Here is a 27,253-nt window from a genome sequence, read left to right as displayed (position 1 = left end):
TTGAGACCTCTGTGGCAGTGCCAGAGGAAAGTTTTCGCTTATTTTCTCTCTGCACTTCTCGCTGTGGCAGGATCTCCTTCGGATGTAAAAAGAGAAAGGAAAAGATAAGAATAATCAAAATAACTCTCCCTTCCCAACGAGACAGCCCCTCTCTGTCCAGCTCTGTGCGGCCACATCGGGAGCATGGTTACCATCCCCTGAGCAGCAGAGCTTTGCCCACGATGAGGTGACTGGAAAGACTTCGAGGCGGGAGGCGAACCTCCCATCGGGTTGGCGGTCACGTCGGAAACACTAGCCACTGTTGCTTGCACCTGAGACTTGTCTGTTACAAAGAAACCTTTGCCTTCCTTCAAACATTGGATTTAAAAGTTCTGAAATTGCCCTCGTTGCTTTTTCCTAAATATATTGGGGTGACTTTTCAGCCCTTCAAGCTGAATCCAAGAGGAGTTACTGGTAATTTTTGGAGTTCATATGTCATCCTTTAATGACATGTTCTAGAATCTTGCCAGGACTATGGGTCGATTAGCAGACCCTGTGTTGTTTGTTTGTTTTGTTTTGTTTTCCCCTTTTTGAAAACTGAAACCTCACTCTTCCAGCATATCTTCTGTGATGTTGTGATTAATTTTAAGAAATATGTATTTAGTCCACCCATCCTACCCACCCTTCTTGTTTCTCACATAGAGCTCTTAAAACTCTTGTGATTTTATAAGTGATAAGAGCAATAGGAGCATCTTTTGTTCTAATATTTGGTCTTAACTGCTGTTGCTAACCCAGTGCTCTTTAAATACTTGTAATTTCTGGGTGATAGGAGTGTCTTGTTGCCATGAGGTGGCTTCTGAATCAGGGCTGGTCACCAGAAAGACCAAGCCATGATTACAGGATTGGATTTTTCAACCGCCCCGCCTATCAGTCTGTTGAGAAAGGAGAAGTCCTGAAAATGGAGTCAGTGACCAATCATGCCTACTGTGATGGACTCTCCGTTAAAATCCCGATAGTATGGGGTTTGGAGATCTTCCAGGTTGGTAAAGACATCAACTTACTGGGAGGGTGATGCACCCAAACTCCACCGGAAAGGAAACTGGTGCCCAGGACCCTTCCAGACCTTGCCCTATGTATCTTCATCTGGCTGTTCTTCTGTATCCCTTATATCCTTTGATAAATTAGTAGCATAAATATTACCTTGAGTTCTTTGAGTTGTCCTAGCAAATAATGAAATTCAAGGGGAAGTGGGTCATGGGAACCTCTGAATTGTATCCCAAGTTGTACAGAAGTTATGAATAACCTGGGGACCCACTACTTAGGATTGGCAGCTGAAGGTGGGGGCAGTCTAATGAGACTGAGGTCTTACCCTGTGGGATCTGACACTAGATGTTTCCAAGTGCATAGTGTCAGAATTGAGTTAACTTGTAGGACAACCACTTGGTGTCACAGAGTAATGATTGACACCCCACAAATTTGGTGTCAGAAGTGAAGTATTCTGAGTAGTAAAGGCGACACAGGAGGAAAGACTAGTTTTTCCACTACATACAGAGTGGGGCAAAAGTAGGTTTACAGTTGTGAGTAGTAGAAACAGTCTATTTTTGTATTGTTTATTATTTTCCGTATGAACAACTAAACCTATTTTTGTCCCACCCTGTATATTGGTCTCACCTTCTCTTCAAGCTGAATTCTCAAGGAACTACTACTAATTTCTGGAGTTCATATGTCATCCACTTACTGACATATGGAATCTTGCCAGGACTTAGGGCTCTCTGGAGGTCTGGTGTATATCCACATGCATGTCCAGGCATTGACACACGACTGGGAAGTTCAAAAAGTTTTTAAGTTCCCAGACTACTTAGAATAAGAATAGTCTTTCCTCATGCCTCAGTCTTCATAATGTGAATAATTATAGCAGCTTGGTTAAAGTGATTTCATTTTATATATTCCTTACCTTTATTCTCCCCTTAAAACATTCTGCAAACAAAATTTATATTGCTGCTACCCTCAAAAATAACAGGTCCACAGATAAGTTCCTGATCTTTCCCCAACTCCAAAGGTATTCCACCCAGTTGCCTTTCTTATCCTAATTAATATTAACTCCATTTAACTTACTCAGGACAAAACCTCAAAAGCCTTTTTTATATTCCTCTTTCTCATATCCTGTACCCAATCTGTCTAGAAGTCCTGTTGGCTCTACCTTCAAAACTGTGTCTAGGATCCTACACTTCAGCATCTGCTCAGCCACTTTCATCCTTCACCTGGACAACCAGATCTCTCTGCCCTCCTGCACCTTCAATCCCAGTATCTTAGTCTCCACACAGCAGCCAGAGAGATCTTGGCATTTCTCTGCTCAAAACCCCAAAGTGACTCCCCACTTCATTTGGAATAAAAAGCCACAGACCCTAGGGTGGTCTACAGAATGCAAAACTAATTAACTAGCCTGCTTCCCTCTGACTTGCTCTCTCCTTGCTAACTGTCTCAGGCTCACTGCCCTCATTTCTACTCCCTGAACTCAACATCAGGGCCTTTGCACTAGCTGTTCCCTCTGGGTATAAAACTCTTCAAGATATTTGCATAGCACTCCTTCACCTCTTTTGAATCAATTTTCAAATGTCACCTTCTCAATGAGACCTTCCCTGATTAACCTATTTAACCTTGGCCTCACCCACCACACTGCCAGTCTTTCTTACCCTGTTCCATTTTTTTCACAGCACTCAATCAACTATTATGTTTACTACTTACTGTCTATCTCTTCCTGCTGGAATGTAAGTTCCATGAGGGGAGGTGTATTTGGTTGTTTGATTCCTTGCTGACGCCCAAGTTCCTAGAACAGCCATGTGCATGGCCCATAGAAGGTGCTCAACAGACATCTGTGGAATAAATGAATGAACATGAACAACTACTTGCATGATAGAGTATTCCCAGCCAGGCCTCTCTCACATGCAGATACATAAACATAGTTATAAACATAGTTTACATGTTTTGCGTTATGATTTTTGTATCATCAAATCGTGGATATTATCGATGTTTCTAAGTATTTTCATAGTTATAACTTTTTGCTTTTTAAATGTACTTAGATTATTGCATGCTTGTTATAATAAGTCTAACAATACAGAGTTGTGTAAAGAAACATATCTTCCCTCCTCCTCTAATCCCACCCTTCTGAAGGGAACCATTTTAAAAGTTAGTGGGTATCCTTTCAAATATTCTCTATACACACACACATACATATGCAACAGGTGTAAATTTCACAGCTCAAATACAAGTATGCCTGAATTATAACTTTGTTTTCTATAACTCAAGTCACTTTCTATTTTAGACCTCATTCCCTCTGATGGCAAAAACTAAATTTAGTTAATGCAAGGTAAATGCTACCACTTAATAATTTGCTTCTTTATTAGTGGTCAGATTTAATTCCAGTGAATTCAGAATTTATTAATATCCTTTCTTTCACCTTCATTTAATTGCCAGTTTTTAAAACTTATTATAAAAGAAATGGACACTCATCACAGGAAAATATTAAACTATAAATAAGAGAAATGAAAAAATAAAAACCATATGAAAATGCAGCAGCCAGAAATAATCAAGCTTTCTAGATTTATTCTGTTCATATAGATGCATTTTGGGGATCATGTTATAACTAGCTTTATTGGGCCTGACTGGTGGTGGTGTAGTAGATAAAGTATTGATCCTTCCTGATCCTCCCCCTTCTCTCTTTCTCTCACTTTCTCCTCTCTCCCTCTCTCCCCCTTTCCCTCTCTCTTCTCTCTCTAAAATGAATAGTCTTTTAAAAAATTATTTTAAAAAATAGATTTTATTGCTTAATATATGGCAAACATTTTTCCATATCACAAAATATACTTCTATGAAATTTTTTTCCTATGGCATTTTTAATGACTGCATTATATCCTATTATGCAAATGAACCAAAATCATCATCCCTGTTGTATATTTATGTTGTTTCCAACTTTTCACTTTTGCAGAACATGAGAATCTTATAGCTAAATCCCTGTGCACATCTCTAGTTCTTTCTTCAGAATAAAATTCTGGAACTGGTGCACTCATTGTAGAGGCTTATGAATCATGCTGTCATCAGACCTACAGAAATGTGGAACTGCTTGACATCAGCTGGCAGAAGGTTCCTTTTATCTACACCCTGCCAGACCATCTTAATCATTTGTAATCTTTGTTAATCTCAGAACAGTGGTTGTGCATTGCTGTTTCAAGTTATATTTCATTAATAACTAGTAAAGTCAAAGTTGTTCTTAGGCATCCCTTATGTGAATTGCCTGCTCATCTCTTTCCCATTTAGACTGGTGTTTGTCTCACTCATTTGCAAGAACTCTGTGTGCTCTGTTGACATTGCAGGAGCCTAAGCCCCTGAGCCAGAAAGAAGTCTTCTGCACATGCTCTGCCTTCAAATAAACTTCAAATATCAATAAATAGAGATTTTTGTACCAGAGACTCCACCGAGAGGACCAGCAGGCAGTCTCCTGGCCTGTCATTTGGATTGGGGGGAACTAAGGGCTGTCTGCACCAGGTAGTTCCCTCCTCCCCATGGAGCCTCATATTTCTACCAGAAGCAGCGGAGAAATGGCCTCCACCTTTCTTCTGCCTTCCAGATCTCACTTAAGGGCCAAACCTAATTGCAAGGGACTTAGATTTCTAAGCTCTCCAACTAGAAAGAAGGTAGCCAGAGACCAAGGAGCGAATCCAGTCCCCAGCAAACTAATGCGCAGGCTTCCAGCCTGGTTAGATCGTTATCTCTTCTGTCACCTGGCAGGAAGACTCTTCCCATGCTGCCTTGTTTTTCGATATTTTCTTGGCCATTTTCACAAATCTATCTTTTAACTTTATTTTATTTTTTTAATTTTTTTTTAAATTTATTTATTTTAGAGAGGAGAGAGAGAGTAGAGGGGGAGGAGCTGGAAGCATCAACTCCCATATGTGCCTTGACCAGGCAAGCCCAGGGTTTCGAACCGGCGACCTCAGCATTTCCAGGTCGACACTTTATCCACTGCGCCACCACAGGTCAGGCCACAAATCTATCTTTTAGATATATATATCTTTTTAGGCATATTTTTCAGAGGATGATAATTTTGAATTAAAAAAAGAAAAAAACTAGAACTGTTTTATGATTTACTGGGCTTTTCCTTACTTTGGCAAGTATTCTTTGTACTGCTTTAGTCCAAAATCTGATAGGTACAAGAGGCAGTTTGTATGTTTACCATTTGTCATATGCTTTTTTATCCTGGAACATATTTTAAAATTCTGACTTAAGGAAATAGCCTCACTCATTTCTCCTTTTATCTTATTGTACCTCTAAGCAGCTTGTGACGCAGTTGATGGTGCACTTCTCTTTCCAACACTCCTGGTCCTGGATTTCCATGCCACCACTCTCCTGGATGTCCTCCGTCTCTGACCACTCCTCAGGCTTCCTAACTAGCTTTCCCTCGTGCCTTTCTCTTCTCTACCCAACTTTCTTTCTAGGTGATCCCACAGAAGTCATACGGTTTCCATTATTACTTCTGTGCTAGGGACACTCAAGTAAGTCCCCCAAGCCCCTCCTCCTCTGCCCTCAAGGCCTATATACCCACTTGCCTGCTTGACTTCTCAACTTGGTCCTCTCCTGGATACCTCTGACTAAAGTGTCCAAACTTCAACCCAACAGTATGCCTCTCAGCTCTTCTAATATTCTGCTTCTCAGTAAGTGGCTCCATCATGAAACCAATTGATTGTGTCAGAAACCCAGAAGTCTTACCCAGAGTTCCCACATCTTGTCAGTCAACACACCCTGTGAAGTTCATCTCCCGGTTATTTAATGACCCTGTGCTCTTCCCAAGCTGGCTGGTCATGATATCTCTTGCTCTGGTCATGGGAATTGAGGGGCATAAGACCGTGCCTGACCAACCAGCTTCTTCCCAAGATGTACTGATTTCAAGAATTTTCTCTCAGGTAGCAAACCTCATAGTTTCAGCCTTCTACTTAAAGGACAACAGGGCCAACCATAAAAGTCTTGAGTCATACTTCCTTAGGATTTGTTGGCTTTGCTCAACCTTCTGATACTGTTTGATGCTGAGCAGAAAGCTGAAGCCAAGTTGATGTTTCCCTTTGGGAGAAACTTGAATTTTTCATTGTGGCTGTCTATGTAGGTTTTCTTTTATCTATGAAGTTCCATAAACTTTACCAGAATGATTTAGTAAAATTACCTTTTCCTAGATACGTTATACCCATTAAATATGCAGGTTCAAGTTTTATTTTATTCCTTTGGCAATTTACTAAACCTCTTTATGCCTTAGTTTTGTCATGAATACAGTAAGGATGGTAATAGATCTAACCGTATTCAATAGTTGTGAACATAAATGAGATCATACATGTCAAGTGCTTAAAACTATACCCAGAATATTTAGTAAGTGTTTAATAAATGTCGGTTTCTATTTTTATGATTAATTCAGAAAGTTTCAATGTAGCACTTTAAAAAGTTATATTCTCTTCTTTCGGAATACCAATATGTTGGAATTCATTTGAATTATCTTTCATGCATTTTTATATCTTTGTTTCTTATGTCTAATATTTCTAGGGAAATAATTCTTTTCCCCACATTTTCATTAAATTTAAAACTGTTTTGTTTCTCTTTTTTTCACCTTTATAAAGTGTATAAATCTGTGGGGTTTTAGTATATTCAGAGTGGTACAACCATCATCACTAACTCCAGAACACCTCATTCCAGAAAGAAACTCCCTACCCGTTAGCTGTTACTCCCCATTCTTCCCCTATTCCCTGGCCAACCACTGTTTGACTTTTTATCAGTTGGCCTATTCTAGACACTTTGTTGGAAATGAATCATACATATACTTCTGTCTTCCTTCACTTAGCCTAGTTTTCAGAGTTCATCCATGTTATAGCATGTATCAGCACTTCATTCCTTTTTGTGACTGAATAGCAATTCCATTTTACGGATGTACCTTTTTTTTTTTTTTCATTTAGATGGACATTTGAGTTGCTTCCACTGTGCATCTGTTTTTGCCAATGTGATATAAAGAGTGAATAGGAAACGACCACAATCCTTCCATAAAATGTACAGAATCCCACATGAAAGAGGAGGTACTTGGGCGGTGGTTGGGGGATTTGTGCTCTTTGGAGGGCAGTAGGTGTGGGCCAGTGCTATCCTAGGTTTTGGAAATGCTGTTCCTGGTAGTATATACATAACCCTCACACACTGTGTTCTGTCAGGTGGAGACAGGCCTGACCATGGGCGTGTTCTGACTTTCTCCTTGTCTTCTCACTCAGCCTCCCCTGGCCTGTCAGTGTGCTTTCCTGAAACGCCTTTCTCCTCTGTCCTTTTCTTTGTGTGTAAGTCTTTAGTCTTCGGACCGTTTTATAAAACCTGCTCTTCTCAGTAGTTCCAGAGTGTGCGGGTGGGCTTCTCTGGAGTACTGACGGCCTATCTCCCACAGCTGTCTTCATGTCCCTTGTGGCTTTAAAAGAAAAGGACCGTAATTACTCTTCACGTGCAGGACTGAGAGGATGTGACCAGGCCAGACTTCCCCGTAGCTAAGGAGTGAAGCTGGAGACCACATAGGTGTTGTAAGGGATCTGAGTGAAACCCAGGGAATGAAGCAGAAACTTGGGATGAAGGTGACTGGCAGGTCGAGGACACAGGGGAATTTCAGTTCAGTCAGGAACTGGAAGTTATTTCAGTACACTTGAAATCATAGCACTGATGCCTCCTTGCACAGTGCGTTTTTGTCTAGTGTCCAGTCTTGCCTTAAATTTTTTTTTAACCACTCAGACTGCGTCCTTTCCTTCTCACTCCCAAAGAAAAGGAAGAACAGTCATCAGTGGCCAATAGCAGTTGCAAAAGCAGCACCAAGAGCTGGCTTTACGCTCAGGGAAGAATGCTGCCTCCTCCTGGTTTTGGGTGCCCTACACATTTGGAGAATCCTCTTTAGTAACAACTTATAGAAATGATCCCTGAAAGAGCATAGTCTTCGTATTGCCAATTTGGGGCATTTCTCCCCAAATAGATTATGAGTTTCATAAGAGAAGAGATCCTGTTTATCTTAAAACACTCTTTCTGCATTTACTCAATTCAGTGAATATCACCTGCGGGCTCTGGTCCTGGCTCCTCTTGATTTCTGTGGACTTGGGAGATTGGGTTTCTTCCACCAAGGTGAGGACACTAAAAGCTGTCCTTGGCCTGGCCAGGTATTCAAGAGTATCAAATTAAACCAATGATGTGGGAACCCCTTTAAAATTGAAAGAGCTATGTAAATATGGTGTTCAGAAATTTATAGAGAGCAATCAAAGGCCAGGTGCTGGGTCACATTGAGCTTTCAGGGGGTCGCTCAGTGCCTCTACCTGAGAACAGCCCTGAGCATCCCTTCCCTTAGAAAGCTGCTCCTGGCCCTGGCCGGTTGGCTCAGCGGTAGAGCGTCAGCCTGGCGTGCGGGGGACCTGGGTTCGATTCCCGGCCAGGGCACATAGGAGAAGCGCCCATTTGCTTCACCCCCACCCCCTCCTTCCTCTCTGTCTCTCTCTTCCCCTCCCGCAGCCAAGGCTCCATTGGAGCAGGGATGGCCCGGGCGCTGGGGATGGCTCCTTGGCCTCTGCCCCAGGCGCTGGAGTGGCTCTGGTCTCGGCAAGAGCGACGCCCCGGAGGGGCAGAGCATCGCCCCCTGGTGGGCAGAGCATCGCCCCTGGTGGGCGTGCCGGGTGGATCCCGGTCGGGCGCATGCGGGAGTCTGTCTGACTGTCTCTCCCTGTTTCCAGCTTCAGAAAAAAAAAAAAAAAAAAGAAAGCTGCTCCTGTGTCTCACCTGTTTTTCAGGGCTCTCAAAATATGACTATGCCATACCGAAAGCCAGCATGCTTTAAACACCTTTGTTTAACTGTATTATACATTGGTTATAATACTGGGTTGATGGGTTGGCTTTTAAATTTGCATTTAACCCAGGGGCATTTGTTCAGTTCAGTATTTCCTTAGATCAGCTCCCTCAGTGGGGGTTGTCCAGTTACCTATTGAGTATTTGAAACCTTGGATCCTATTTTTCCTGCACTGGGCTTCCAATGGCAGGGGATGGTGGGGAGAGGGGAGGAGAGGGAGAAGGGAACAGTCAAAGGAGCGTAGGTCAAAATGGAAGTGTCTTTTGCCTTCAGGATCTGTCTGCTCACAGGAAGGAGATTCATTCTCCACAAAGAACAAAGAAACTTACAAGCAAAAAATGAAGACAATTCAGAAGTGCTGATGTAAAGAATTATTTAGCCCTGGCTGGCTGGCTCAGTGGTAGAGCGTTGGCCTGGCGTGTGGCAGTCCCAGGCTCAATTCCCCACCAGAGCACATAGGAGAGGCGCCCATCTGCTTCTTCACCGGTCCCCCTCTTCTTCCTCTCTGTCTCTTTCTTTCCTTCCCACAGCCAAGGCTGGCCCAGGCGCTGAGGATGGCTCCATGGCCTCCGCCTCAGGTGCTAGAATGGCTCCGGTTGCAACAGAGCAACACCCCAGATGGGCAGAGCATGGCCCCCTAGTGGGCATGCCGGGTGGATCCCAGTTGAGCGCATGTGCGAGTCTGTCTCTTTACCTCTCCACTTCTCACTTCAGAAAAATTAACAAAAATTAAAATAAAAAAATTATTTAGAGGGATATAAAGTTAATTAGCTATACCTCAGGGTGTAGGTGGATCAATGTTAACCTAAAAATAAAAAGCCAGCCTGACCAGGCAGTGGCGCAGTGGGTAGAGTGTCAGACTGGGATACGAAGGACCCAGGTTCGAGACCCCAAGGTTGCCAGCTTGAGCATGGGCTCATCTGGTTTGAGCAAAAGCTCACCAGTTTGGACCCAAGGTCGCTGGCTTGAGCAAGGGGTTACTTGGTCTGCTGAAGGCCCACGGTCAAGGCACATATGAGAAAGCAATCAGTGAACAACTAAGGTGTTGCAACGCGCAATGAAAACTAATGATTGATGCTTCTCATCTTTCTTTGTTCCTGTCTGTCTGTCCCTGTCTATCCCTCTCTCCCTCTCTCTGACTCTCTCTCTCTGTCTCTGGGGGGGAAAAAAAAGCCAAAGTGAGAGGCAACAAGTATTTATTTGAGATCCCAGAATTGTAATCTGTGGGCAAAGATTCATGCAGGAACCTAAATTGTGTCTCCATTATAAGGTGAAGGGAAGGGGTTTTTATGAGACTAGGAAGGGAAATAACGACACAAGAGAAGAATTCCCAGTGGTGTTGAAAAGCTGTGTTACTCTTCAGCTACACATGGCTGCTTACTGATTCCACCTTCAGAAAGATTCCACAATCACCCGCCCATGTGGTCAGGATGTCTGCTTTCCTGTTAGTTTTACAAACAGTTATTTGTAAGGTCGTGTTGCGTTGGCCCAGTCCAAAGATTATTTTGTCCAATTCAAGCAGTATAATGTGTGGATACTGTGTGGCCAATAGTTGTGGCTGTCATGGCCATGATCATGCAGGTTCTCATTGAATTCGGACAGATGGTTAAGAAATAGTGGAGCCAAAAAATAGTGGGCCATTCTTTTATTCAAACCTCGCACTGGCCGATGAGCAAACACAGGGCTCCCAAAGCTACCAACACCTTTCCTGGTTCCACAACCAGGAGAATCTTCTCCGATTTTTCCTAGAATCAAAGGCCCCACCAGTCTCAGCGGAGCTTGCAAAAGCTTCTCACCTCTAGTTCCCCTCTAGTTCTGCACACTGTCTCCTCTCTGCACAAAACTTTATATTTCTTTTCCTGCCATCTTGGCTTCTTTCTCAGCACTCTTCCTCTTTCACTTCTTCTCCAGCAAATATTAGCAAGACAGTGGCCCTTCCCAAGCAGGAAAGTAATTTGCAACTTCACAGACATAAATACCTGTCGCTGCCCAGTGCCATTTTTAACAATAAAAGTGAGCAAACTCAAAAAACACATTTTATAAACTCATTTGCCCAACAGACACTAAAAACAACAACAACCAAAAACAGGGCTACCGATAAACCTGAGAAGCTCAGGTGAGTCCTGCATGGTGTCCTTACAAACTCAGAGACCTAAAAGTAACCACACAGGATGGTCTGAAATGAAAACTTTCTAACTAAACACAGTGCATGGTAGGCAATGTCCTAGGATGGTGTAGGGCCAGTGGCCACTGCTGCCATGGCCACGAAAGATGCAAGTTCAGGTTCCCATTGGATTTGGGCAGATAGTAAAAGAACTGTGGAGCCAGAAAATGGTGGCCATTCTGTTATTAAAGTCTCCTGATGGTAGACGAGCAAATAGGGAAAACTACTTCCTTCCCTCAGGGCTCCCAACCCTGCCTTGGTCTCAGGCGCCACAACTCAGACTCTTCCTCTGGACCAGGGATCGGGAACCTATGGCTCACAAGCCAGACGTGGCTCTTGATGGCTGCATCTGGCTCGCAGACAAATCTTTAATAAAAAAAAAATGTTAAAAATATAAAATATTCTCATGTTTATGGTTGTGAATGGCTGGAGCCAAACACAGCTGTCCTCCGGGACAACACCAAATTTTTATTGGATAATGCGTAACATACATGGGTTGTTGTATGGCTCTCACGGAATTACATTTTAAAATATGTGGCGTTCATGGCTCTCTCAGCCAAAAAGGTTCCCAACCCCTGCTCTGGACTCACCCTCGGCTCAGGGCCCCACCAGCCTTAGCACTCTCTTTAGCCTCGCTCTGCACTCTCCAGCAAACAATGGCCCCTCCCAAGCAGGAAGGCAGTCTGCAATTTGCAATCTGCTGCCCTGAGGGAAAGCACCCTGCAGCCTTCCATAGACACCACACACACACACACACACACACACACACCACTGCCCCAATACAAATGAGCAAACCTAAGAAAAACACTTGTTTACCCAACAGGTGGTATATTTCTCTAAACAAAGGCTGATGCTTACCTTAAACTGTAGCAGGAAGTGGCCTGCAAATAGAGGATAATAGATGCCCAAACAACTCATTGAAGGAAGAACTTATTAACCAATGGAGCACATGGGGATGAGTAGCACCAAAGCATGAGTTCCCCAAAGTTAGATTTTTTACATTTTTATATACCTTTTACAGCAGTGGTCCTCAACCTTTTTTGGGCCACAGACCAGTTTAATGTCAGAAAATATTTTCACGAACCGGCCTTTAGGGTGGGACGGATAAATGTATCACGTGACTGAGACAAGCGTCAAGAGTGAGTCTTAGACAGATGTAACAGAGGGATTCTGGTCATTTTTTAAAAATAAAACATCGTTCAGACTTAAATATAAATAAAACAGAAATAATGTAAGTTATTTATTCTTTCTCTGCAGACTGTTAGGTTCAGGGAGGTGTGCTGTGGCTGCCAGAGTCTAACTCTTGGAGGAGCAGGAACAGGGAAGTGCTGACAGGGTCCCTGTGAGGCTGAGAACAAAGAGATCAGCACAGAGTTGGGCAAACATCCTGCATTCTATGAGTCAGAGACCCTTATCAGAAGTTTATGTTTGAAATTCGCCACTGAGCGAAACCCTTCCCCTGTTGCTATGCTGTGCGCGACCCTCCTAGCGAATAGCGAACTGCCACATCTGCTTCTGTATAATGCTTGCTCACTTAGGATATATAAAGACCTAGTTGTAAGCGCCAGGCGCGACTCTTTGTTTGCAGCCCCTTGTGGGTACGGTGTCTCCGGACGCCTTGAGAGTTTGCCCCTGCGCAGGTTAAACTTGGCCAATAAAGTAAGATCTAAACCCCTGAAAGTCTCTGACGTTTGTTCTCACACTTGGTGGATGCAACACAGACTGGTACCAAATGGCCCACGGACCGTACCGGTCCACGGCCTGGGATTTGGAGACCACTGTTTTACAGTGTCCATGCAAGGGGCGTGTGATTCCTTTGTCTGAGGTCCTATATGCACCTCCTGGCTCAAGGTGGGGTGGGAGAGCAAGGGGGAAGGGGTTTCTGGACCCCTGGCCCTATCTATATATTTACAGATCTTGTTTCTCTTGTATGTATTGTGAGAGTGTAATGCCAGTGGCCGAGGCCAGGCAGGTCCACTTTGGATTTGGGCAGATGGCAGAAAAACTGCAGAGTGGTAAAAGTGTTGGGCCTTTTCATTTAATGAAGTCTCACAGTGGTGGACAAGCACACAGGCAGGGGAAGCTGCCTCTCAGGCAAACAAATGGCAAAATGGCCTCTCACAGTGGCGAGCAGGTAGTTCACGCATCTGCAGCCCCCCATATCTCTCTCACTCTCCCCTCTTCCCCTCTCCCCTCTTCCTCCCCCCAAGCACCTATAGCCTTATATGGGGTTATATACACATGCCTTTGCCACATGCTCAGTGCCTTTGCCACATGCTCACGCATTAATCAAGCAAATGGTACACCAGCAAGCAAGCCTAACAGCTGTCCCACATAAGAGTCTCCAAGAGATCAGTTAGAAATATACTGTTAGAGTTAAAGATATGGATAGTCTTTAACTGGCTGAGCCAGTCATTCCTGCAGGCCCCTTCTGCATTCTTCTGGTCTCTCCCCTCTCAAAACGATTGTTGTCTTTTGCATCTACAGTGTTAAGCCTAATCCGGAGGGACTCGAAATGTTGAAGACACGAAGAAAATCCATCGATTACACATCAAAGCTTTATTGTCTAGCTTGACCAAGCAGCGGCAACTCCGACAGAAATCTGAGGGAGTGCGCGCTGGCCCTTTGTTCTACCTAGTTTTTATAGTATTGTAAGTGGGAAGTACAGAAGCAAAAATTGTAATTAGGAGCCCTTTATCACTATTGGTTATAGTCATATGTCCTTTAACATGATAGGACCATGTTCAATTTGCAAGCCATACATCATTTTGGAGAAAACAAAATTTGCAAGCCAACACAATGGTAGAAAGATGTCTCTTTACATATTAAAAGGTGTTCCTATATTATCTAGTGTTTCTCTGCCATCTCTCTGTCCAGAGTCGTACGTGTTAACCACACGCATTTACATAGGAAATGTAGTTTCTGTGGGGACAAATGCCCGCAAATGGCTCATTAGGTTTATTTTGGCTTTTCTCTCCCTGTACCTGGCTAGCCATTCACCCCTTTCCCCACAGGCGTGGTGGAATGTCTGGGAATCCATGTTTTTCTCCCCTTTGCATTTACAATACAATGCCAAGGGCCATCCTGGTCATACCAATCACACAGTACAGAGACTATTTCTCACAATTTCTCTGCACACCTTAACCCAAATTAAAGAAATGTTCTTCAGGCCTCTTAAAATATGAATATTGATTCTGTAGCTTTTGGTACTTTACAACACCTGCGGGTGAGGTAGTGCAGTGGCTCCTCAACAGTAACGTAACTGATAACATGTCTTTAAAACTAAGGCTGGTTTGACCAGGTGGTTGTGTAGGTGATAGAGTGTCAACCTGGGATGCTGAGGACCCGGGTTTGAAACCCTGAGGTCACTCATCCAGCTTGAGCATGGGCTCACTAGCTTGAGCATGGGAGAGCTATGACCCCAAGGTTGCTGGTTTGAGCCCAAAGGTTTCTAACTTGAGCAAGGGGTCACTGGCTCAGCTGGAACCCACCCCCACCCCCATCAAGGCACATTTGAGAAGCAATCAGTGAACAACTAAAGTGCTGCAACTACCAGTTGATGCTTCTCATCTCCCTCCTTGTCTCACAAAAAATAAATAAAATGTAAGACTAATCTTTTCCTGCCTCTCTGAGTGCAGCATCCCACCAGAGCAGGACCAACAAACGGCCTCATTGTTTTGTTAATTGTTAACTCTTTAAATGTCTTATTCCTGCCTATGTAAAAGAAGTTTCAGTATATATTATACATTTTTACTTTTTATCCAATCCCAGAGATTTCCCCTTTGCTTTCTCCTGCCTCTGTAATCTATTACCAATCAATTTCATATAAACCCTCCCCCCTTTCATCCTTCTCTTTGATGCTCATGTATAAAATAAGTGGTAAAACCACCATTTTCTGGGAGCCTTTTCTCAATCCGTTGAGACTGCTTTCCAACAACTGTCGACAGTTTGGCCCAAATAAACTCATAAGAATTCTTACAGGTTCAGAAGTTTCCTAGAGTGACAAAAGGTTCAAGGAGCAAGACATGCAAGCAGTTCCTCTGGGATGGCTGCCCTGGTTCTGTTTTTAAATGGCTCCACTTATGTCCACTTTTCACACCAGGAAGGTCTTGAAGGGAAACAGAGCAGAATCCCTGGTTTGGGAGTAGTAAATCCTTTATTCAAGCAGAACTGAGCTCCAGTAGGAATATGTGTACTCTGTACTCTAAGCTGGGCCTGTGTCTGGTCTTGAATGCTGTCAGATTACAGTGGCCAGCTGTCACCCTCCCAGTCCTTTACAGCAGCTCCTTGTGGAGGAGCAATTGGAAAGGACTTTGGAGAAAACGATGACAACTGTTACTCCCAAACCATAATTCTGTTATCTTTTTTGAAATGGGGTTTAAGTCAGACAGCTATTTTTTATATATATATTTTTCCGAAGTTAGAAGTAGGGAGGCAGTCAGACAGACTCCTGCATGCGCCCAACCAGGATCCACCAGGCATGCCCACCAGGAAGTGATGCTCTGCCCATCTGGGGCATTGCTCCATTGCAGCTGGAGCCATTCTAGCACCGGAGGCGGAGGCCATGGAACTATCCTCAGCACCTGGGCCAACTTGCTCCAATGGAGCCTTGGCTTTGGGAGGGGAAGAGAGAGACAGAGAGGAAGGAGAGGGAGAAGGGTGGAGAAGCAGATGAGCGCTTCTCCTGTGTGCCCTGGCCGGGAATCGAACATGGGACTTCCACACGCTGGGCCAATGCTCTACTGCTGAACCAACTGGCCAAGGCATCATTTCTAATTACTAGGCACAGTTTATTTGTCATATGATAATTTATTAATAACAGAAAGGGAAACACACATTAATGTTTTAAAAGTGCTATCTCTGATCTCTTGTTAGATTCACTGTTTTACACCTTATTTTGGGACAAAGATGTGGTCCACATATGCCCTTCCCCCTCTTCAGATCCAACACTAGACTCTTTCAGAAGAATGAAAGTATGTAAATTAAAGGCAATCCAACACCTCCAATGAGCACTCATTAGGGATTATTTGAAAACTGTTCAGGCCACTGGCTTTGATAGTAATACTTCTTGCCTGCCAGCTCCAGGTTCTCTAATTGCTGTGTGACAATCACCTCTCTGCTGTGTCACTGGTTCATCCCTAATGACTTAAGGGGCTGACCTTTCAGATGATTGATTTCTAAATAAATCAGACCCATTTGAGGTCTTATTGGGGGGAATAGCAAGCTTACTTACATTCAGACATATCTTGAATGGGTGAAAAACTATTGGAATTTCAGCAAAGAACTGGGTATGATGTGTGAAATGGATCAGATTACTCAGCTATAACCCAGAGTGAGAAGAATATTTCAAAAATGTCTTTGATTTACTTTTTTCTGGGCTTTGTCAATGCCTGGCACACCACCGGTACTTTGTTCTGTGGAAGAGGCCAGGGATGGTGGTGCCATCTCTTCTTTGTCTACCCCCAAAAGTCCACTGAAGTCTTTTATTACCAGCTCAAATGCCACTTCCTTTTTGAAACCTTAGTAGCTGTCAGTGCTGGTTCTTTGCCTGGTATTGAAATTTACTGTGGTAGAGCTGTTCCTTGTCCTACTCCTTTGCTGATTCCTCCATTCCATACCACTCCTTCCCTCCCTCCCTCCCTCCCTTCCTTCTTTCCTTTCCACTTTGTGTTGGAATCCATGGGAGTCCAAAAGACCAGAGTAACAGGCTCTATTGAAAGGAAGAAAGGAATCCTGCAGGGCACTTCTCCGGGAGAAGAGCACCAGTACTAGCTAGGGGGACAAATTATATGGAGTCAAGAAGAATTTTGAGCATGTGGATGTTGAATCAAAAGTCCTGGTATATCCAGAGCCCCTCCTTGGGGCAGCTTGTCAGCTTTTTGGAATTCCTCTGTCTCAGGGGCAATAGTCCAGTAAGGGTGAGTTCTGACATATAAGCAGAACATCAAGAGGGCAGTTTGGAATACACATATCTATTACTTTGGAAGACCCAGATGGCCCTGGGAGAAAAGTATGGATAAGTAAGTTTTTAAAAAGGGTGAGAAGGCCCAGGAGGAATTGTGGCCTGGGCAGCTGTCACAATAAGTCTTGGCAGTCAAAGGGAAGAAGATAGATATGTTTCCTGAAAAAGTTTGATAAAAGCAAAAGGAAAGAACGGCAAGGATCATAGCCTGTACTTTTCAAGTGCTCCTCTTTGTCCAGCTGCAGCAGCTGATAGAAAACATGGACTCCCTCTCTTGGTGCTGCAACAGCCTCCCAGCACAACCCAGGCTGGGAAGGGAGGCCTTGCAAGGCCTCTGCACTCAATCCGGGTCTGAGTGCCAGGCATCTTTGAGAAGCCTTGATCAGGAGCTAACATTTCTCCTTGCTATTATTAAGCAGATGTTAAGGGAACCACCTGAAAAGCAAAAAGTCAGGGAAGGTCAGAGTCCTTCACTAAACCATCTGCCAGCAATTTCAGACAATGATCAGTTTTCTGCTGGGGGTAGAAGGGACAGAGGCAGTAGGGAGGAAAGGAGAATGAGAAGAAAAACTAAGTCCAAAGGTACTGATTCTGAGGAGATAAACAGAGCTGGCCTATGTGGGCAGGCAGTGTGCTTTGATGGAAAGGCAAGCACACTTATGATGGGATGTATAGCAATGGAGGCAGGAGGGAGAGGGGATGTAGACTGGAGGAGTACAGTAGGACAGGATTCCTGTCCTCCCTGTGACCCCTTTCTCATGGAGAGGTCGCTTGTAGAGCCTGGAGTGACTGTAGGAGAGAGAAATGGGATTCTGTTCAACAGCTGGATAGGGCTGGCTGTAGGGAAGCAACCATCTAACCTTGAACCCTCTATGACTTGGATTGGGGAACTTTAGTTAAAAGCCCTGAGTGAATGTCTCTTGGATGCAAACACCAAAAAGCTGTGTGACTGAGTGACCTTTGTGCACACACAAAGGAATGCCTATGAACAGGCTTTAGAAAATTAGCCTAGAGGTTCTAGATTGCCCCTTCCCTTGTGCATGTTAATTAGCAAAAGAAAAAAGACGTACTGACCCAAATTTGCCCTTTCTCCATGTCAGCAAAACAGCCATTAGTTATTCTTTCCCCTGATCACCTGGCCTTCCTCTTGTAATCCTGTTACCTCTGTTCTACTGATCCATAAAAGCTGAGGGAGAAGGAAATTCATAAGGTCTTCTTTGCCTCCTTGGGAGGCCTCCCCCTCTTCCTCTTGATGTAAGTTTGTGTCTTGAGTATGTTTTTTCCATGTGACACTGGTAGTTCCCAGCGGGCTGGAGTAAGTACTACAGCTGGCCACTGTGCCTTTGGCCTAGGAGCTAGAGGTGGCAGTGGCAAAGTCTGCATCCCTGAACTTTGGATGCCAAGGTTCCAGGACACCAGGGTCAGTGGACACAGCAGGAGGAGGGTTTGCACCACCTTGCCAATCCAAATTCCTATCTGTGAGGGTGCCCACCAGATGAGGAAACCTGCAGGGGGCTGCAGGGTATGTGGCCCGAATGGAAACGGGAACAGAAGGAGGCCCAGCCAGATGTCTCTCTTCCTCCTAGCAGCAGTGCCCACATCCTGTCCAGTCTGGACCCATCTGTAAGATTTAGGACCTTCAAAGAAAAATGATAGGGCAGCCTGACCTGTGGTGGCGCAGTGAATCAAGCGTCGACCTGGAACACTGTGGTTGCCAGTTCTAAACCCTGGTCAAGGCACATATGGGAGTTGGTGCTTCCTGCTCCTCTCCCCCTTCTCTCTCTCTCTCTCTCTCTCTCTCTCTCTCTCTCACTTTCTCTCTCTTCTCTCTAAAATGAATAAATATAAATCTTAAAAAAAAAAATCCCAGGGCTGCCCGGTCAAGACACATCATACAAGCAAATACAAATTGATGCTTCCCACTCCTCCTTCTTCCTCCTCCCCCTGCCTTTCTCGCTCTCTCTCTCTCTCTCAAATCAATCAATAAATAAAATCTTTAAAAAAAATAGATAAAATAGGATAGGCCGGGCATAGAACCAATTGGGTTGTCAGATAAAATACAGGACACCCAGCTAAATTTGAACTTCAGATAAATGAGGAATTACTGTCACTGCATGGGACATACATTAAAAATAGTCTTCATTGTTTATCTGAAATTCAAATGTAACTAGGCATCCCGGTTTTTTTTGTTGCTAAAGCTGTCATTCCTAGAGGCAGGATCACATGCTAAGCGAACCTCAGTATCTTTGAAGACAGTGTTAAAGCAGTAGTGGCAACTTCCACAAATGGCTTTGAGCCCCCCAGGCTCCAGGGTTTGGTTACTGATTCCCTCTGATAGCACTGAATTCCTCTTCCCTCTGGGAGCTGTGGGACAAGAAGGGAAAGTAAATATTCTGCCTAGGCTGGTGTGATCAGCCAGCCACGACTACAGGTGTGATTCCAGGTCAAGCCAGCATTTAGCTAGGGTAGGGGTCGGAGGAGGACATCAGTGTATTTTGCCTGTATTTTGTCTCAAAAATTTGTTTCTGTGAGTGACTGTGTGTGTACATGGCTAATGATAATTCTTACTGTCGTCAGAGTCCAGAATATTTGAAAGTTCTGGTACGGTATTGAGACTTTTAGGCATTACTATGTAAAAATGAGTTGGATGAGTTAGTGTCATACTCTCAGGTGAGGGCAAGCTTGGCATTGTTCTGGAAAAATCACCTTCTGTAACCACCTCACCTTTTCATAGAGTCGGTAGTCCCTGCACAGGGACAGCCAGTTTTTCACTAAACTCTGAGTTTCCAGTTTTGTCCTTTTGTTCATTTTGCCGTGGTCACTTCCTAAAAGTATAATCGGAACCTAATATTGTTGCACCCAATCTTGGGCAATAAACATAAGTGATGATGTGGGATTAAGGTGCTGTCCAACAGTCATGGGCTTTTAAAATTTGTTTTATTTCCTCCTCTAAAGGGAAGGATTTTCAATTTTGCAATCCTTGAAGATTACTTGGCTTCATTCATCAGAGCTATCCCGATTGAAAGAGTCATTATTTCATTCATGCTTTTACTTGAGAAGAGGAAAAAAAGTATGTTTATGGTTTTACATTGAACTTTAAAAATATCTATAACAATGAGCTCTTGACTCAGAAATTACAAATAAAACTGTTTTATCATCCAGTGTTATGACACATTGTATCCTATGATGGTTTGGTCTTTATTGTTCCAGGTATTTAATTTTTGTTCTGTAGGACTCCTCCAGGATGTGGTGATGTCACACTGTGCCATGGAAGATGTCCCACATGACCAAACACCCAGCAAGCTGCCTATGAAGCTGTCCCACCCCCTTGCATCTGTCTTTTCTGCCTTAGTTCTTCCCCTTTCTGCTTTCATAAGATTGCACTTGTCATAAAATATTAGCCTGTAAACCTTGCCTCAGTCTTTGTTTCCAGACAGATTTTTCTCCATGGAGATATGCCAGTCACTCTCCAGCCAAGTCATCAATCACCCTTAGATCATAGTAGTAAGAACACCCAACATATGAACTTTCTCTTGAGATGTCTCTGAAGTAGTCTTACAAATTAAAAAAAAAAGTTTTATCACATTTAATCAAGCCCCCAAACCTTACTTCCTGTATTTTAAGGGAAATACAGGCTTAAAAGTAAAAGTTAAAGGATACCTTCAAGAAGCAATCAGGTTGACCTTGACTGGTGGTGGCACAGTGGACTGAATGTCAGGGATGCTGAGGGTCCTGGATGGAAACCCTGATGTTGCCAGCTTGAGCACGGGGTTGCTGCCTTGAGCGCAGGATCACAGATATGATCCCAGGGTTGCTGGTTTGAACAACCCCCACAACAAGGCACATATGAGAAGCAATCAAACAACTAAAGTGCCGCAACTACAAGTTGATGTTTCTCATCTCTCTGCCTTCCTGTCTCTCTCTCTAAAAAAAAAAAAAAAAAAAAAAGATAAAAGCAGGAGCAATCAGGTCAAATGAAGAATGTACAGCTTTCTACGAACCCCCTGGCCTGGACTCTTTAAAAGCCAATGTCATAAATCAAAACCAAGCAGAAGTTAAGCTGAGTGGTTTTCTAGAATCTACAAATCTTGGTTAGTTCCTGAAGGGAAGTGCACAGAAATCTTTAGGGGAGAGTTGGGAAAGTTTGGCTATTAGTTGCGATTATAAAATGATAGTTAACTTTTGTAGTTGTGGTAGTGCATTGTGGTTATACAGGAAATTGCCATTCTTGGGAGATTCATGGCAGTGTTTCCCAACCTTTTTTGTGCCATGCCCCACCTTAACCTTTCTAAAATTTTTATGTCCCCCCCTATGTAACATACATAATTTTTAACATTAAAAAATTGATTTGTTCACTTAATAAACATAAATGATAGGTTCTAGGAAGAAATCACTATGAAATTGTTAACAAAACACAGTAAGTAAAATTTCAAAACATATAATGAAAAACAGAAATTTAAATTCCAAATAATTTTAATACAGATTTTTCTATATTAATTTATTATTTTAATTTAGTGTGATCCTTGTGCTTGATGCTTGCACAAGAGATTTTATATTAGGTTTCAATTTGGTTAGCTTTAGTCTCAAGTCTCCACGTTGTGTTATATCCAGCCGATTTCTTTTTTTTACCAGTAAATCATTTATAGCACTAAATCCACATTCAGCTAAAGATGAAGATGGAAACGGTAGCAACAGTTTTCTTGCACATTTGGTTGAATTTGGGTATTTGATTTGTTTCCTCAACAAGCCATGCCATCGCTCCTTTGATATTAAATAAAGCTTTAACTGACTCATCATTTTGCAATTCTGCGAGTTCTTCTTGATACTGCTTATTTGATATATCAGACAAATCCACTAACATTGGCTGCATCATCCATGTTGGGAAATCAATTTGTTTTAAATCAGAAAATCTTTCTTTTAAATCAGCCGATAGAATATTCAAATGATTGACAATAACAAGTAAAGCGGTATCAGTTACTTCACATTTTTGGAGCCAATGAAATTGTTTAAAGTTTTTGTTGTTAATATGTTTCTGACATAACTCAATATTGGTAATGAAACCAAATATCTTTGCTTTTGCATTGACAAGAGTTTTATTTGTTCCTTGAAGTTGCTTATTTAATATATTTAGTTTTTCAAAGATATCGGCTAAATAACTCACAAATGCTTTACCATCTATTGTTAACAGATACTTCATTTCAGGTTTGTCGCTTAAAAAATCACTAAGAGTATCAAACAGTTCCATAAATCTTTTCAAACAGTTTCCTTTAGATAGCCATCTTACTTCAGTATGAAGTAAGTCTCACATGGTCTTCATTTTGTTCTTCACAAAATAGCTTGAAAAGACGCTCACATTTGGCACTAGCTTTAATAGCATTAACACACTTTATTACTGTATGTAATACTTCATTCAGAACAGGCAAGATGTTTTCAGCTACCAAGTTTTCCCTATGAATAACACAACGCACAAGAATCATTTCTGGATTCGCATCTTTCATCAATTTTAAGCAGCCATTTTTCTTGCCCATCATGTTGGGAGCACCATCTGCAGCACAAGATGTTATATTTTTCATTGGCATATCATTGACATCTAAGTAGTTTTTTAGCTTATTATATATATCTTTGGAGGTAGTGGTGCTTTCTAATCTTTTACAGAACAACATTTCTTCAGCAAAATGTCCTTTATCAATATATCTTACGTAAGTTATCAATACTGCCTCACTGTCTCTCAAAGTTGAGTCATCCATTTGCAAGGAGAATTTTCTTGTTTTCAGCTTTTCAATAAGTTGTTTTTCAATATCCTCACTCATTTCGTCTATTCTTCTGCTAACAGTATTGTCACTGAGTGGCATAGCTTTTACATTTTTGTCATCTTTTTCAAGAACTGTTTTAAGAAATGCTGATATTGACGGTTTTATTAAATTCTCTCCTATAGTGTGATTTTCTCCAGTTTTAGTGATGAATAAAGAAATTTGATAACTAGCCTCAAGAACACGATTATTAGTTGAAGTATGAGCAGTAAATAGAGACTTTAATATTGTTCTTTTTTCAAAATTTTTCTTTAAAGTTTTAAAATAACTCAAATCTGAATTAATATGAGCACTATGTTTCGCCTTCAAATGCGCCTCAAGACGACCTCGTTTCATTGATTCGTTGGTCAAGCATTGCTGGCATAAAAGACAAAAAGGAATCCGCTCATCGTGAACAGCGGGTATGAACCCAAATTTTAAATATTTCTCCGAATATTGACGAGTTTTTTTCTTGCTTGCACCACTCATTTTACTATGGGCTATAATAAAAATAAGATCAATTAAAAACTAATATTAAAATATGTGTTAAAATATATTCAATGTGACATAGAGTAAACGTATACTAAAAATTCATATTTATTTAAATGTATATAACACATTTACTACACTACCACCGCAAATCAAAAGGTATCTATATTTTTTCCACTTGACAAAATTTTCTGGAAAGTTATGCTTCTAAAATTAAAATTGTCGTTCACGCACTATTATAGCCCCAATAATATTTATAAAATATTATTGCTTTCTAGCCCCAATGCAAGAAGTACTTAATAAAGAGTTTAATATTGATAAAAATAAAATCAAATACTTACCAATTATATCTATACAATATATATATGTATATTTATTAAATCAACGAGCTTTTACAACAGTTTTGACTGACACTTATTTCTAATTAACACCAACTGAATGATGTGAAACACTACAGAAGTTGCGATGGGCCAATTAGGTGAGAATAACTGCGTTGTTTAGCGAGTTTTTAAAACGTCCGGGGTTCCCCGCGACAGACGGCACACTCCGCGGTGAACCCAGGACGAAGTTTACTTGACGACGCCAATCACCCAGTTGATATTTTGGTCTCGTCAAATGAAATTATACTTAATAATTATTTACCGCAATTATTTAAGAATTGCATTTTTTGTTAAATTTGGCACTGATATCTAGCATTGCATTTAAATGGCCCGGGGCGAAAGAGTTAAAGTCATGTCGAGTCCATTTTCAAATTGCCCCCCTTAACTATTGAAATGCCCCCCTGTGGGGTGTGGGCCCCACATTGGGAAACACTGTGCTAGAGTATTTAGGGGTAGTGAGGTCATCCTAACTTGTTTTGAAAATGTGTGTTGTCATTGTGTTAGCGGGGGTTGGAAAGAAAGGAAAGAAAGCAAATGTAAAACATATGCCTCTATTCTTTTAACATTTTTAAGTGTGTTAAATATTTCATAATAAAAGTAAGAAGATAAATACAAAAACTAGGTAAAATTTAGAATATATTTTATTTTAACTATGTTTTATTTTCCTCAATTCGTTTCAAGTAAGTAGCCAATACTTTATCAGGAACTAATTCATCCACTTCAAAATGGATTTTCACACCCAAATTTGCTATGCTTTCAAAAGATTTTACCTTTTGCATGTCTCTAGCAATTTCCCAGGTGGAAAAACTTGGATGTCATTTTTGCACACCCAAATTCTTGTTGGCCGAATGATCAGCAAGTAGTATTGAAAAGGCTGCCGTTAGTGTGCAGAGTGCATGTCAAGGCCCCAGCACAGCAGGAAAGGAGGCTTTACAGGTGCATCTTGATTGATCTGGTAGAGGCGTCAGTTATCTTTTTCAAGCACTCCAAATCTTGTATAGGATGCAGATTGGAATGGCATTATTCTCTACAGCTGTACTGGCAACAAGCAAACACTGATTAACTATTTGATATGGTAAAATGCACTATTATTTCAGGCCTCTGTTAATACCATCTCTTGACTCACCAGGAAAACTCTTCCCACACTCCTTTTAAGGTGACAGTTTTCCATTATCACCATTCCTCCCATTCCCAACCAGCCCTCTCTTCCCAAGATGCCTCTAGACAGTGGTGTTCTGGTCTGCTCTTTCCATGCTAGCTGGCACCAGGTCAGCCCATCTCCAGTGCCTCCACCCACAAGTTAGTCTCAGGATATCAGGCCTCCTTATGTTGTATTCAGGCCAGCAAAACTGGCTAGGCAATGCTCTGGATGCCTGACGGATCCCCCACAAGTCAGGTTGTCTCTGCTCCATCCATGTTGGTGCTTTCCTTCTTCAGTAATAGAACTCCTCATTTGGGCTGACTTCATGACCATTAGGTTTCTTTGGCACTAAAGAGGCATAACAAGCAATTCCAGTATCTCAGGGCTTACCAAAAAAGCCATTTATTTTTCTTGCAGGTCAGCAGGCCATGAACAAATGGAGGCTGTTCCACTTGTATCGCATCCTCTGGACCAATGGCTAACTTGGGCACACTCTTACTGAGGGAGGCAGCTGTGACAGTGGGACAAGCAGAAACAGTGGGCTATTTAAGGCCTCAGCTCAAAACTGACATAGTCCCTTCTACCCACATTCCACTGGCCAAAGCCCAACATCAATGGGATGGGGAAACCATCTCCATCTTGGTGAACCTTGCCAAGGGCAGGGAGGGGAGGAAGAATTGCAGGCAAATAATAAAACTGACCTCAGCTTCCTTTGCCACTTGTCCTTGCAACTAAGTTCTGGCTAGTGGGATGTAATGGGAAGCAATGTGTCCCACGTTCATGTGTTGCCCTTGTAAGGACTGGTTATACCTGCCATCCCCTACCCATCAGCTAGGGACACTGGGATGCCCAGTCACCCGGCCAAAAGGCAGATGGCACAGCTGTCCTGCTAATCCTGCCTCTGGGCTATTACATATATCACATTTGCACTGCTGGTTTATGGCATCTTAGAACCTGAGCTAGTATACCACTTCATTCATTCGTTCATTCATTCATTCATTCATTCATTCATTCAACCCTTGTGACAGGTATTGTACTATGTTTTGGAGGAAATGACAGTGGGAAAAAAACAAACTTGGCTATTCTGTATTGTGACTGGTGGTACACAACCTTACAAATGTGGACACTGCATAGAACCAAATATACAAGTACAAATAAAACTGGGGAAATCTGTACAAGATCTTCGGGTTGTACTGGTGTCAACATCCTAGTCATGATAATGTATTATAGTTTTGCAAGATATTATTTTTGAGGAAAAACATGGTAAAGCATCTCTGTATTCTTACAACTGAGTGTGACTAAAGTATCTCAAAATAAGAAGTTAAAGAAAAACCCTTGGTCTCTGTGCTTAGTCTAGAATGGTGTCAAAAGAAAATCTAGAGAGCTTTACTGTTAGAAATATTTTATTGAGCAAGAAAATATTGTGAACAGGGAGACTTCAAACTGGAAGTGGTTAGAAGTTTAGTGTTCAGTAGTTACAGCTCAATTTACAAAGCGTGAATGAGGAAATACATTGCTGTCTATTATGATTGGTTACTAGAAACTGACATTCTTTTTAGGGTAGGAGCACTGTATACTCATGTAAAGTAAGGAAGTTTCTTCCTAGGAAGCTGTAAAGTCATGCTGAAATTAAGAAAGCTTAAGTTTTGTTTAAGGTCAGAATAAGCATTTCAGGGAAATTTTTATTTCATGAGTGTTTGGTTTAGTGCTATGTTCAAACTGTAGCCTCCAGCCTCCACTTTGCCTTTTCTTTAACAATTGGAATTAGATTAACATTAAAACATTTTAAAAATCGGCCCTGGCCAGTTGGTTCAGTGGATAGAGCATCAGCCGGGCATGTAGATGTCCCAGATTCGATCCCCAGTCAGGGCACACAGGAGAAACAACCATCTGCTTCTCCCCCTCCTTCTCTCCCACTTCTCCCCTCGAAGCCAGTGACTTCATTTGTCTGAGCATTGGCCCCAGACAGGGGTTGCCAGGTGGGTCCTGGACGGGGTGCCTACAGGAGTCTATCTCTCTATCATAAATAAATAAATAAATAAATAAATAAATAAATAAATAAATAAAGCAAGCAAGCAAGCAAGCAAGCAAGCACTGATGATAAGCTCCACTTGGGCAGCCCAGCTTCAGATGGTCATTCCCTGAAGTCTGCAGAGCAAATCTGTAAAAGGACTGAGGGCAGGAATGCTTACTTTGGAATGTAAAGTGAGTAGATAGAAAGTCCTTTGCTCTTTAAGTAGGGTTTCCATATCTTTCATCAGCCACACTGAGACACCTAAGAAAATAATTATACTGGCTCAGGTTATGTAAACAGATCAGTTGGTACTTTATTCTTAAGCCATTGTATTGTTGACTCTGTTATAGGGGATCATATATGTGAGACACCTGGAGCTATGCCTGACAAATGGTGGAAATTCTTATGTGTTCAACTTGAAAAAAGTGTTCATTGAACATTTTTGTTG

At 42.2% G+C, this 27,253-nt stretch overlaps 1 long non-coding RNA gene and 1 other non-coding gene across 2 annotated transcripts; one reads left to right on the top strand and one right to left on the bottom strand.

The window, feature by feature from the left end:
• Positions 1–322: 322 nt before the first annotated feature.
• Positions 323–12,696, top strand: LOC136333367 (uncharacterized). Its single transcript, XR_010731022.1, has 3 exons — positions 323–453; positions 6,969–7,059; positions 12,288–12,696. It is a non-coding gene; the product is annotated as an uncharacterized lncRNA (long non-coding RNA).
• Positions 7,765–7,973, bottom strand: LOC136336837 (small nucleolar RNA U3). The gene has a single exon (XR_010731616.1). It is a non-coding gene; the product is annotated as a small nucleolar RNA U3 (small nucleolar RNA).
• Positions 12,697–27,253: the final 14,557 nt, after the last annotated feature.

This window comes from Saccopteryx bilineata, chromosome 4 (assembly GCF_036850765.1).
Source record: "Saccopteryx bilineata isolate mSacBil1 chromosome 4, mSacBil1_pri_phased_curated, whole genome shotgun sequence".
In the NCBI taxonomy this organism is placed as follows: Eukaryota; Metazoa; Chordata; class Mammalia; order Chiroptera; family Emballonuridae; genus Saccopteryx; species Saccopteryx bilineata.
The sequence above is the reverse complement of the archived record's forward strand: the minus strand, read 5'-3'. Positions and strand labels throughout refer to the sequence as shown.